Raw genomic sequence first — 11,115 nt, forward strand, 5'->3', positions numbered from 1 at the left:
TCCTGTGTGTCGCTGAATGTGTGCATTGATGATTGAAAGACATCTTCTGCCTCCATTTATCTGTTTAATACAGTCTGTTTAATTCATGTTTATGTTTATTTAAAGACTTTTCAATTAGTGGAAAAATTGCAGGGGGGAATATTAAAAAAAGAGTGTTATCAACCAAAACTTTCGCGACCCCCATGCAGTACCTCTGTGGACCCCCTAGGGGTCACGGACCCCCTGTTGAAGATCTACGCCTTAAGTCTATACATTTTTTATTGTTTTTTTGTTTTATTTTATTTCTTTTTGTTTGTTTGTTTGCTCTCTGAATGTTATGTACTGTACTACAAAGTGTGTTTGTTTTTTGTATAAAATATTTACAACAACAATGGTTGAAAATGTTGTGCAATGATTATATATTAAATGCCGACCCCAGATGGGGGGGGGGGCACCACTTTACCATCAACTCCACAATCACCACAACTTCCACCAAAAATATAAGTTTATATTAAAAAAAATCCGACCCCATGTTAAATATATTTTGATTAAAAATCTTGACTAAAATAGAGAAACTCAACAAAACAAGGATACAATGTACACAATGAAGAAAGAATAAAAAAAAAATGGGTGAAAACCATCATCAACGAAATAATGCAATTAGAATGAAGTTCTACATAAAATTTTTGAAATTTGTTTTAGAACCAAAGTATTTTAAAGAATTTGGAGAAAGGTCAAATTAGCTTTTAAAATTTTTAGAGCAATTGCAATATGGACAACTCACAATGCAAATCAAGGGACTCAAATAAAACATGGAGAAAATATTTTGTAAAATTATTTGCTGAATCAGATAAATAAGCTTTAGTTAAAGGTAAAGGGCATGATCTTTGGAAGCTCACCTTTCTCACTGCGGTTCTTTGAAATTGGCCAAGGGTTGTAAGAGAAAAGGGGTCTATAAAGTGTATGAAAAGGGTCCCCACAACCAAAATAGTTTAATTGTAAACACTTCACCTAACTTTCCATAACCTTTCCTAATTCTGGTTTTTAAAAAGGCTAAGTTGGCTCCAGTATTCAGCAGCTTAGCATGTCAGGCCTGCAGCGGGGTCCTTCGTTCTTCAGAAGCCCCACTGCTCCAGTCTCTGGCATTTCAAAGTTTACTGAAAACTCAGAGAGAAATATTTCCCCACAGGGTTTTTTTCAGCAATCTGGTTCCGAAATTCACCACCAGGTTCACATAGCCTTAGATTAATCTGTAGATTCTGGTTCCGGCGGCTTGCATCCCCTTTATACACGGGGTCTCTTAGGCATGCCTGGCATGTAATAAGCCAGAAAAAAATAAGTGCCTGTGAGCTGATTACTTTGTCCCCAAGCACAGTGGGAGGCAGATCACATGTACCTCTAGGAGTGTTTTGTAAGTGTCTTGCATGATGGGATTTGCGGAAGCTGGTGAGTCCAGCAGCAGAGCAAAACTGCATTGTCAAAGTTAAATGTAGCATGCACATTCACATGCACAACCCTGTACCTGCACCTGAGAGGGAACGCCTAGGAAGTGTGTGCGAGAGCACGCACAAGCCCATTTATCCTTGTTTCACTAACAGTGATGTGAAATGGGTTTCTCCAAATAGCATGCCAAACTTTACATGTCAAGTAGAAACTTCGCAGCCCAGACATCAGTGGGAAGCCCATCTGTGCTTTCAGTGTACGCATTGCATTTGACAAGAGAAAAACACTACATTTGTCAATGCATCTCTTTAGGAGGCAGTAATACACTTAAAGTGCGTTTTCCACCACACAGAAATGTAGCAAGTTTCAGCTAGTATTTAATCCATGCATGCGAGTAGAAGTAAGCAATTTTTCATACATATGTTTAAGTACAAGCTTTCAAAGTGACAACAAACTGAAACTTGTTAATAAAACATCTACAAGCTTGGGGTTAATGCAAAGAAAAATCAAAATCACATCGCAACTGCTTAGACTGCTGCCTCCACAACCCAGCCCCGGATAAAGCAGACAAAAATGGAAAAATGGAACATCTCAATTGTGATATTAGTCAAAAATAATCGCAATTTAGAATTTTGGCCAAATTGTTCAGCTCTAATAGTATCACAGTTCTCATTTGTTTGTCTTACTTTGAGGCCAGCCAATAGCAACATATCTTGTCAGTGTTGGCAACAGTGCCATACTCACTTTGCCTCAGCTGTCCTTAAACGACAAGGTGATAAGTGACTAGACTGAGGGTAAGTGTGACTTGTGAGTCACACTCACAAGTCACACCTACCCTCTGCTTAATACCCTAAGAAATAGCCATCACACAAAATCATGCTAGTCAAAAACTTGTAGATGCAGTAGGAATTTACTGTAGGCCTTTATAGAAACCAACTGTCCACCAGTTTGTAACCTGAATTTGGTTGATCTTTCTATAAATATGGAACACTGGTTAACTTTCTCAGGCTCAAATTAAGTTGTAGCTGCAAGAAAAAATATGATATTTGGAGAAAATTATCATATGTGGTAGTAATATACAATTCTTTTTTGAGAGAGACCTTCACATGCAATGAATTCTGGGATGTTGCAGATTTGCAACAGTAACCTGGAGTGGTAAATTAACACTAAAGACTGAATCTGATATGAATGTTAACTTTATTTGAATATCACAAGCAAAAAATTAACAAAACATAATGCGAAAAAAAAAAATTTCTCTCAAAAAATTAGAAACAACTTTTTCTCAAACTTTTTCTCCACCAACATCTCAAAACCTCTTGAGAAGGCAGTTTCTGTTAAACTGTTGCTCAAAATGTAGGCAAACTAGTAGATAAAGCTTGTTGCATCCATTGGTACCTGTCTGGGCACACGTTGCGTGTGAACAGTGAAACCGAGAAGCCTCTTGTGAGAAAACTACTAATTGATAAAATCTACTAATTGGCATGTGTCATATCTATACACATTCATGATTAATCTCATGTAGTATTGATTTCAAAATAATGGAAATTGGTAGTGATACTTACATGAAATTGGTGATTAGAAAATCTGTTTCAGCGACACAAACGACTCAACCATGTTGAAAGTGAGTCAGCAGTGCTATCTGGTGAGCTGGAGAGAAACTGTTTCTTGCAAATGCACAACTAAGTCCTTCTGTTGTACTTCTGAGTAACAAAAGCTCTTAAAATATGGATGTGGAGTAATTAGCTAAGTGGCATTTAGCTGCTGCAAATCTGCAACATCTGCCTGGAGAGGGTTAATGATTAAGGACCATTAGGGGACGGCTATAGATGTATGACTTCAGTGAAAGTGTAAGCTCCCAATCAGTCAGTTTCAGATTGCCACACTAAGGATATCAACAGGCCCATACAGCAAACTGTTAGAGTTGAGAGAACTTGACCCTGGTTGAGCAGGGTTCATGCTGTTTCAGCTCCGCCTGTGGTTCTGCAGCATGCATTCTCTCGTACAACTCAAGAAACAGGGGTTCTTGATTTATATAGGTTAGATACATGTAAATTTGTAATATTACAAAAATATTAAAAAAAGTTCAAGGGGTACGAACAGTTTTTTAAAGCTCTGTATTATCAGCATGCAAATCCTATGACGCAAAAAGTGAAATTTGTGATTGATGGAGCTGCTATAATGAGCGTTAATGGTATTTGTTTCTTTTTTCGTGTATCTCTTCATTAGTAAAATATTCACCTACGGCACACAGCCAGGATTCAGACAACTTGCTGGATGATTGATGTGTAGAAGAAGCCAGTCACAGACAGTCCTTCACACAACCCTGCACACGTTAATATGCTTAATAGTTCCTGTCCCACCCCTTTAGTGGCTGGAGAATGTTTACTGTAAAGTCCAGAGCATACCATGAGGATGATTTGTCATAATTACAGAAATGTGTGATTATGTGTGTGTTCTTGTATTTGAAACATTGTGGGGCATATTTTCTTGAAAAATACCACTTTTTGGGGAATGACTGCTCCTTGTTGGACCCAATTACTTGACCCCATGAGGGGAATAGCTATTTTAGGGTCAGGGGTCATGTTTAGGACTAAGGTGTGAAATGAGTTTAGGTTTGGGTTAGGGTTACATAACTCATAATGGTTAGGTGCAGGGTAAGGATCAGATGTAGGGCAAGGATCAGTTAGACTGTAAACATGGGTTTGAGATTTGCAAGTTAATGGAAAGGTCTGATAGAGAGACATGTTCATTGTGTATGCGTTTTGGGGGTTTGGAGTGAGTGTATGTATTCTTTAACATTGGAGTGACCAGAACAACTGCGAGAGACTGGCAACCTGTCTAGGGTGTACCCCAAGTCTCGCCCATAGACTGCCGGAGATGACGGACAGACAGACAAAAGGGCGGACGGGCGGACGGACAGAAGAACGGACAAACAGATGGACTGATGGATGACAGGAGCGAAATGCTTTTTTCTGTGTCCAATAGCAGCAGAGACAGATCCATAAACAAAAGCCAAAGACAGATGTCTGTGGATGTTTATCTTCAATTGCTACACTTGCAATGATCTTTCTTCTGCTACCCCCTATTCAAAGGGTATTCAAAGGGTGTACAGCCCAACTTTACACCCATTTAATACATTTCTGGATGAAAAACTGATGAAATGAAGAAGTTGTCGTTGTGAATTCAAGTTCAATTTCAATTTGCCAATATATCTTGGTTCAGAGAGGTGGTGAGAAATCAAGCAACATGTCATCAAAACTTGCTGAATGCCAAAAGTCCCCCACATAACATGTCAGCATTTCAGTTCTTTAGGGATTAAAGTTTTTTAATCGGCGAGCACAGCGGCTGCTGCTGCTGAGCTCTCTGTAGTAAAGGCAGCGTGTTTGATTAACACAGTTTTTATTCCTGCTTTTCTCAGCAACAAAGCCCTAATTACACTATGAATGGGTATCTTTGTTGGCCAAAGTTGTCCAGGTTGAACATGAAAGTAGAGCAACGTGCTCTTCTCCTGTCTACTATCACTGCAATTACCTCTGTACCAAGACTGCCTAAATGTTTTTCTTAATTCTTTCTGTTGCAATACGTTAACAAATGTGGCTAAATCCTCTCTTTCCTTAAGCTGAAAAGCAATCAAATTGAGCTCAATTACACTTTCTTCAATGATGAGATAGAAATCTTGGGAGAGAAAACACCAGAGGAGGTGAGAAGATGATGGGAGGTTAGAGAGGAGAGGTTTGAGAGAGGAAGTCATCAGCACACACCCTTACACGCCCTCTTTCCTCAACGCGTTGCCAGTCATGCTGAACCAAACCTGACAGCCATTCAATTTTCCCAAAGCTAAATCTAATCTGCCGCTGTCTCATGCTTACCAACACACTGTTATACTAAAACGCTTTAGCCGTCAACCACCTTTGACAGAAAAGTCACAAAATCTTAAATGCTTCTCTCTGCAGTATGGCAAAAACACCCAATATCAAGATCTTTATTAGACAAAAAAAAATCTAACTGGAAGACTCTAAGCCATTCTTTCTTCCATTGGTTCAATTAGCTATAAAATTACTTTTAACAGATGAAAGTGCATGCAATTTAATCTAAAAATATTAAAGTTTACCTATATATTTCCTATTTTGACTGGCTGACAAAATCCTGTATCTGTGAAGGGATTGAGAGAAAACAGCAAAAGCTGGTGTGCAGTTTATTTTTTTTTTTCAGGTTTTACAAACTGAACATGTAATATTTCATACTTAAGTGTATAAATACTTTGCATCTCAAACTGTTTAGCCCAAACCAAAAAATAAATAAATAAACAAATTAAGCCTGTATTAGACATAAAAACTGACACCTTTTAGGCACTGGAATATTGTTACTTAAAGAGACATTTTGTAAGTTTTTACTGACATTTATCTTTACAATAGCCATTTTATTTTATCCTTTATGACTAAAACATTGTATATTGTATACGTTGTATATCTAAAGTATAAATAAATACCTAAATAAAAACTTAAATATCAAGTTTAAATATCTATTAATTATATTTGTGCGTTTTTTTTTTTTGTTTTGTTTTTTCTTTATTCAGGATTCTCTTTCTTTAAAAGAATTGAAACAAAATGTGTCAGTGGATTGAGAACAAAGCTCTTGGATTGTAGAAAATGGTGAAGTTCCTCTACTACCCCAAATCCCCCTCCCAGATATACACACACACACACACACTCACAGACACACACTCAAACCTTGTCTCACTATCTTTGAAGAGCCTTACCATTGACTTCCATTAATTTCTACAGTCTAACCATGACCCTTGCCCTAAACTCAACCTAAACTAATATCATAGTTTAGTCCAAAATGTGACCCCAAATCCAAAAACAGCAATTTCCCGTGTGGTGTCCACATGGGCCCTACAAGGAGTAGTCGGTCCACACAACGTGCTATTTTGCCAGAAATTGGTCCCCAGAAGGCATTAAAAACAGGAGCACGCACTCACGTACACAAACTCTTTTTCTCCACCAAAGCAAATCGATTTCAACATAGTCTTGTCACACATCATTACATCTTCCTACTGTCTCCTGCTTTTAAGCTCTATAGACAGGTGTCTGTATGAGAGAATTAATGTGTGAGTGTGTGTCTGTCGTGGAGGGGGGGCACAATTTTTTACCAAGAAGAGGATATATTCCTGGTCTCATCTTCTTTTTTGCTAATAGAACTATAGTGTGAATTTGGTTTAAGTTAAAATTAGGGTTAGGTAGGCACTGGTAATTATCAGGTTTAGGGTTATTGTCTGAGTTAGTTTAAGATTTGGAAATGAGTGAAATTCACTACATGTAGCTAATTGGGAATGTGTGTGTATGTGTGCGCCGGGGGTGTAATTGGGCATGCTTTAAGTAGATATGTAAACATAACACACGTTGCAGTTTAGACACACGTTACCAATTCCTCACCCTTAGAAGAAACCTCTACGTTGAAAGAGGAAAGCAGATACGCATGGACAGCCACAGCCTCCCTGACTGATCATTTTTCTTGTATCTTCCATTACCAAGAGGTTTTGAATTATTTCCTTGTAGGAAAAAAACATCCTTCTGCTTTGATTCCAGCAAAACATAACATCATTTGGGGAGAAATACTCATCCGACCAGCAATGAATACACAGACCCAGCCGTCGCCACCAGGCTGGTTCGTCTGGACAGGTTGCTCAATGATACATGAAATTAAAGATTTAAACAGAACAACAGTGAAGTAGGAAAGACCTCACAGCTCATTCCTGCTGTAGATTTTTAATATGGCTAGACCCAAAGCCACTTCTTTTATATTAATATATCTGAATTAAAAAAGCTAAGATCAACATTGGATTCTTGTTGAAAATTTCAGCTGTTTTTCATCATTGGATATTTTTATGTGGGGAAAACACACATACCTTTACACACTTACACACACGTACATACACACAGCAGACCTGACTGGTATAACCTTGAAACAAGAGCTGTTTCCGATGGATATAGAAAGTATGCAAGGTTGTGAAATGGGACAACAGATCTGAACAGGAGGTAAGAAAAGAGGCAACTAAGGTTTAAAAAAATTCTAAAACATTAATTGTTCAGTTTTCATTATGTTTTCTCACTATAATAACAGTATATGAGCTCTAAGAATTATTAAGCTATTTTGTGTAGATATTATAATTTTGTTCAAAACACCTGTTTTCGTCTTTAAAAGATTAAAGGCTCCAATATAATTTGTTTGGAGAGATATCAGTTTAAGCCTTTAATGTCTTTGATTAGAACTGCACCTCAATCAAATATAATTAAGATGTTTATTGCATGGTTTTGTGTTAGCAATTTTAATTAACAAGTCCTTTAGTTCTTGTTACGAGTGAGTCTTATTAAAGATAATTAAACTGGAAGTCAAGCATCTAATGAATGCAGAATCAACACAAAGGAAGACTCGCATTGAATTTGTTGTATTTAATCTTAGAGCAAATGAAACGGAGAGAAAAAATAGCTCCCACATTCTAATATAATTCAGACTGGGGATGAGTTGGTATGAGATTCACATAGTTAATCCTAAGTTAAAATACAATGGCTTGAAAATATAGAAAAAATGACTACACAGTCTCAATGAAAATATTTTGAACACTTAAATCAAATCAGGTAAGATAATAAAATATGTAAAACAAAAGAGGGGATTTCATTTGCCAAGAAGGATAAGACAAAAGTAGCATTCAAATACAATATGAACATTAGTGTTCAGTGAAGCATGAACTAAAGCTGCAGAAAAAATTCAGATTTAGCAGCAGAATGAATAAGTGAATGAGTTTGGGGCCCTGCTAATACTGATATCAGGGGTAGCAATGCTACTTTTAGGCACTTAGTTAAAGAGAGTAATAGTTTATGGTAAGCAATGTACACGACAGTCGCCTTTATTCATTTTTTACATATTTTTTACAATCAATATCTGTAGACAAGGGCTGTAAAGATACATCTATTGATTTGAGGAAATTGATTCCTAAAATTAATTGAGACAAACAATTTGCCCGGAGACTTTGTTAAATAATACATGCACTCTGTTCTGGTCAGGTGAATACTTCTTATGATAGCAATGGATGCCAAATATGGTTATCGGCAAAAGAGGGAAAGAGCAACCAAGCTAAATAGGGATAATATAAGGTGTAGATTAACTTGAAGCTTTTGTAAAAAAGAAAACTTAACAGTGAGCTGGTATCAACTCAGGCCTGGATGCAGCATCTTAGCTCTCAGCACTGCTCAGTGCGCTGTTGCCAACTCTTTCGTTATTGGCTGTCTTAAGTCACTGGATGTAGTCATTGCCTAATTTACATATTTGGTAATGCTTTGATTCAGCTGTAGGAGAGTGAATATCAACATTGGCATGACAGAGAATGACTAAAAGCCCTTTATATGTTTTCAATGATATTATACCTGAAGTACATGTACATAAATCAATCTTATAGTTATGTTATCGAATTTAACTTACAGTATAGGCAGTAAGCAGAGACGCACACACAGTGGATGAGACTGTGTATGAATTAAATGCAGGGAAATATCTATTTATGAAATAGTTTCAACTTAAAAAACATTACATTAAATATTGTACTTAAATACTGCTTTTACCACAGTTTTACTACAGAGCGTTGTAAAGTCATTGCATTGCATTAATATTAAGTCAGCCAAAAAGGGCCAAGCTTACAATATATTAATATGGATTTTTTTTTGGGTGCAGATTCATCCTTATTATTCTTATTAGAAAAAGGAACTGAATAACAATATTTTTTTGTATGTGTAGCTATGCATAAAATAACCTAAGGTGATTGACTTGATACAATTAATGACTTAATTACTAAAATAATTGTTAGTTACATCCCCATTGTACACTATAATTTACAAACAAAACACAGTTGACAGTTTTACTGACTGACTTTAATAAATAACATTGTGATTAAAATATCCTGTGTTGTAGATATCAGGTTTACCTGTGTAATATTAAAATAAAAGAAAAATAATAGTGTCAGTCAGTTTTTAGCAGTAATTGTAAAATAATTAATGCAGCTTTAAAGCAACAATAATGGCTCGATGCAGGTTGATTAATTAATTTCAATGTGTTGCTGTTATTTCATGCTAAGGGATTTACTTGTATCTGGTTGGCAGTGGAAATAAAAGAGAAACACAGTAGTGTTTTCTTATTACCCCCACCCTCTGGACCGTAGGGGCAGTGAAGCTTTTCTCAGGCTGAATGTGTGGGGAAATGGGGAAAGCACACTGACAAACCACCTGGGTAAAACAAATCCCGGGGCTATTAAACCCTTGCGCATTCAATGGAAAAGGGGTTATGCACAAAAATCTCAGAGTCCTTTCTCTTTAACACCAGGCTTCCTTCTAAGCTCAACAGATCATGTATCGCAGTCTGCTTGCCTGTTTAAAAGCATTTGTACCCTCAGGTCAGCTGTAGCCATTCCTGCTGTATCAACATACTAGGCTGACATCAACACACAGGAAGCTGGGGACATGTTTTCAAATCTGTGCATTTATTTGTACAACCTGCAGACAAGTGAATAACTTCACATTTGCATCACAACAATATAGGTCTGAAAGATGCACTTCATCGACAAAGTGGCCCTTTGCCTTTCTTCACTCAATTAACCCCATGGTCCTCATTTGCATTTCACAAGAAGGTTGTCACTCTGTGGGAGAGTTATCTACTTTTTAGAGGCAGAGAAAGATGAGAGGGGTGAACAGTCTATTTTTCTCTAGTCAAAAAGATAACACCACTCATCTGCCTTATCACTTACTGATGCTCATGCATGTGGGTGATTGTGCTTGTGAATATGCAACACGTCCTCATGACCATACGCACTGTGCAAGTGAAGTGGAATTTTGATACTGTGTGCCTACTGGGTACATGTAAATGCTAGATGCAGGTCCTGTCCATGCATCATGTCAAACCTCTTACATGCCTTGAGATGCTTCTTGCCTTCATGAGTGCTCTGACCTCCTGGCCCTACATCTGAATGCCCACTCAGGGGGTAGTTCCATTTTGGCCTTTCATCTTCTAATTTTCCATTAGCCAGTTTTTAACCCAAGCTTTATCCACTGACCTTCCATTAGACAAATTTGCATTTCATCACACTCAAAACCTGCATTAATGGCACAAAACACAGTGGTAGAGTAACAAGAAAAGACTGCAAAGAGGGATAAAAAAAAAAGGTAGATAAGAGAAGGAGAGGGAAATTGAAGGAAACACTGCTGGATAGCAATAAAATTTGCTCTTTTCCTAACTGTAATTTGTGAATGTGCATGAATATATGTGTGAGTGTGTATTTGAGCACTCCGGCAGAGTGCTTTAAACTGACATCTATTTAAATGACAAATGTTTTGAATAGGCTTTTAAATCTGTGCCTACAATGCTGACATGCACTACTGGTTCTGAAGTGGCTAAAAAAGGACAGGTACTTAAATGTGAGAGGTGAAAATCTCAGAAACTGCAAACTCAAATCTGTTCACAAATGGTTAATGACTGGAATTTTACAGATAAAATGCTTCTACACACACAAACACATTTTTTATTTTATTTTGTTTTTATTTCTTATTTTTATTTAGTTTTTCATTGTGAGCAATACATATACACTTGCACATTAATCCTTATTTATATTGTATACTGTATATACCTGGATATACTGTATATATATATACA

General features: G+C 37.0%; 1 protein-coding gene across 2 annotated transcripts in view; it reads right to left on the reverse strand.

Annotated features, from left to right (window-relative positions):
* The window catches only part of LOC107087050 (voltage-dependent calcium channel subunit alpha-2/delta-3-like), a 155,655-nt gene that overhangs the window by 142,862 nt on the left and 1,678 nt on the right, over window positions 1-11,115 (reverse strand). The window lies entirely within an intron of this gene.

This window comes from Cyprinodon variegatus, unplaced genomic scaffold, assembly GCF_000732505.1.
Source record: "Cyprinodon variegatus isolate N-32 unplaced genomic scaffold, C_variegatus-1.0 Scaffold171, whole genome shotgun sequence".
Taxonomy (NCBI): Eukaryota; Metazoa; Chordata; class Actinopteri; order Cyprinodontiformes; family Cyprinodontidae; genus Cyprinodon; species Cyprinodon variegatus.